The sequence below is a fragment of the Notechis scutatus genome, chromosome Z, assembly GCF_049901735.1.
Source record: "Notechis scutatus isolate UNSWTSFEM ecotype Mainland chromosome Z, rNotScu1.2, whole genome shotgun sequence".
Lineage (NCBI taxonomy): Eukaryota > Metazoa > Chordata > Lepidosauria > Squamata > Elapidae > Notechis > Notechis scutatus.
In genome coordinates, this window is record NC_142025.1 from 132,368,890 (window position 1) to 132,372,477 (window position 3,588).

The window sequence follows — 3,588 nt, forward strand, 5'->3', positions numbered from 1 at the left end:
AGCGTCATATCCTTCCGCCATCCTAGTGGATGGATGGAAGCGACGGAATCCCTCCGCCGGAAGAGAGCGGGTGGGGGGGGATAGTTCCTCCTATTAAACTCCCACTTCATAAAGGACGGGAGGAGGGACGTCGTTCTTTCAACCCCCGCCGGAGTCACTTCCGTCCTGGGTGGGGTGGTGATGGTGGTAGTGATGTCACAGGCCTGACGGAGGGGAACGTAAAGCGAGGAAGTGAATGGCTTCCTCTCCGCAATCGCGCGCAATGACGTCATAGCCACTTCAAGTTGGGATCACGCCTCTTTTGACCAGGAAGGCCCATTGACACCTTGTCGGAGTGGCAGTCCGCCGCCAGTTGACGTCATCAAACGATCGTGTGATCCCCATCTTCCAACAATGGAAAGATTCCATGCAATTCTTCCTAATAGGAGAACCGTCAGCAGCTGATCCATTTCACTGATTCATGGCTCAGGGGCTATTTTTTTCAAACTTGGCATCTTGAAGGTGGGTGGACTGCAATTCCCAGAATTCCCCAGCTGGCTGGGGGGCTTCTGGGACTTGTAGTCCACCCTTTTTAAAAATGTGCTGTTTTATTTATTTATTTATATTTGTCAATTGCTTACAAGATAATAGGTATAAGTAAAACCATAGTTATGAATACATGGATACATATAAGAAAAATAAAACAATAGGACAGGGACAGTAGGCACATTGGTGCGCTTATGCACGCCCCCTACAGACCTCTTAGGAAAGGGGTGAGGTCAATAGTAGAAAGTCTAAGTTTAAAGTTTTTGGGGTTTGGGGAAGAAACCACAGAGTCAGGTAGAGTATTCCAGACATTGACCACTCTGTTGCTGAAGCCGTATTTCCTGCAATCAAGTTTGGTGCAATTAACCTTGAGTTTGTATCTATTGTTTGCTCTTGTATTGATATGGTTGAAGCTGAAGTATTGACAGGTAGGACATTGCAATGTATGATTTTATATACTATACTTAGATCGGACCAAAGGCGGCATAGTTCTAGGTTTTCTAGGTCTAGAATTTCAAGTCTGGTGGCATAAGGTATTCTACAACGAGTAGAGGAGTGGAGAGTTCTTCTTGTGAAATATTCCTGGACTTTCTCAACTGTGCTAATATCAGATACGTAATGTGGGTTCCAGACTGATGAGCTGTATTCGAGTATTGGCCTAGCAAAATGTTTTGCATGCTCTAGTTAGTAGTGTAAATATTACCAGAGAAAAAGCTACGTAAGATTTTGGCACCACAGCTAAAACTGGGGCCTCAAAAGCAAGCTTATCCAAGCTTACTGAATCAGGCACAATATTGTACAGTGTTAATTTTTCCCAGCAGTTCATTGGTGTGAAAGGAAATGACTTCCAGCTAATGTGTGGTTGGCTGTATATGCTGAGATTTCTCAAGCTGTTATTAGCATCTTCAGAGAAGATCACAAACAGAACTTAGCCACAGGTACCCTGTCCTTAGATAGTCCCAGTTGCATGCAAAAGTTTAAAGCACCTTTAATTCCTAAGTGAAAGAAACTGACATAACCTCTGTGATGTACAAAGTTTAGTTCAACAGTTCTACCACTCACGCTCACTGTACAGTAGGGGTGTCAAACTCAAGGCCTGGGGCCGGATCCAGCCATGGAGTGCTTAGACCTGGCCCAATGGGGCCTCCCTGGAAATAGTGAAGGACCCGCCCATGGTGCCTCTGCCAGCGAAAAAGGAGCTAGAGAGCCGCACATGGCCCCCCAAAGCTCCGCTTTCGCTGGCAGAGGGTTGCAGCCAAAAACAGAGCTCATGAAAGCCATGTGTGGGGCCCCCGAGCTCCGTTTTCACTTGCAGAAGGTTGCAGGAGGCCTTTGCAGCCAAAACAGAGCTCAGGAGCCTGTTTTTGCTGGCAGAGCGCTCCGGCCACCACAGGTGCCTCCCCAACAAAAGTGATGTCATGCTGGCCATGCCCACTCTGGTCAAACACAACCCTGATTGGCCTTCAATGAAATCGAGCTTGACACCCCTGGTTTACTGATTCTAAATAAGAAAACAATGAATGTAGTAGTGCAGAAATCTGAACATCCCCAGATCATCTCCAGTTGATTTAATGTTAGTTTCCCCCTTTTCTCTTGTTAACAGAGATTATAGAATTGTTAATAAAGCCCTGAAAGTGACCACACAGTTAGTCACGTAAGGACAATTTTCACAAAACTACAATTCTTTTCATCTCTCAGATTGTGCTACTTCGGGTTATTTTCAACAAACAGCTAAGAAGTTGTTAAGATTGAAAACAAAGTTGCTGTAATTTAAACTTGGAAGGCAGAGGAAGACTATGAAACCCAGTAATTCCTGCCAGCAATTTTAACTGTAAGCAATATTGTTAACAAATTGAAATTATATGGAATAGTTGAACTCCAAGGTTTGGAATAAATAAACTAACCTCCACTCCCATCCCCTTTGCTAGAAATGATCAGATCTGTACAATAGAACTCAAGTGTTATTGCAAATGAACTCCTGTAGCTGACACTGGAAAAATATACACAGGTCCACTATTCAGTGTTGCTTGTTCCAGTATTTTTCAGCTTTTGCAATTTTAAGATATGTAGACTTCCACTCCCAGATTTTGGAAGTGGAAGCCTACTATTCTTAAAACTGGAAAATACTGACTTATTCAACAATGTGTGTAGAAAAATTGTCAGAAGAAAACCTCATTGACTTCCTAACCTCTGTCATTAGGAACAGAAATTTTCAAATTTTTCAGGCTAAGGAACCTGTTGTTTTCCAAAATAATAAGTCCCTGGTCAAGAAAGCATCTGAATAACATTTTTAATTACCTTAATCACTTGTAGAACATCAAGTCCTTTACATAACCCTAAAATTTCACATTTAAGTTTTAACAAACGCCAACTAATAAATCCTGAGATGTCTCTTGCTATTAGTTGAAAGCTGCAGCATCAAGCATGAAACAAAGAGATTAAGAATACTAGTTAGTTTTCACTATTTGTGTCTTCAGGGAAACAAACGCTTCAGGGAAAGTCAATCACTAGGTCTTGACCCTGTGGCATCAAATGAAGTAGATCCATTGTGACATCTTCATTTTGCTGGACCTTGAGTGAACACTGGCCTTGAAACTTACCTATGAATTGTCTCAAAGTTGCTTTTTTGAAGGGCAATTGGGCTGATTTTTTCCCTTGAGGAAGAAGTTTTGCGGAAGTCTTGAGGAAGAATCTTCATCAGTTCTGGCTGGCTGGTGGTAGTGATTGGGAAATGGAAGAATTAGTCCTGACAGGATGTTTGGGGGGTGGAAGGATTATATTACACTGTATCCCTTGTCTACAACAGTCCTTTCAGCAGTTCCATGAAGATTCTACACCTATTCACACTCTGATTCAGGTGGCCTTGAGGGGCACAAATGAAACCCCCAAATGAGAGAATACCTAACAACCAAATGACTGAAAAGAAAGAAACATTTTCCAGTTGCCTTTTTAAAAAGTCCCTTTGAGGCAACCATGACCTGAATGACTGAGAATAATCTTCATAGACGTTTTACCTGTGAGCTGTTTTCAGCAGCCTCGTAAACAAGACTGGGGGAAAAAAAA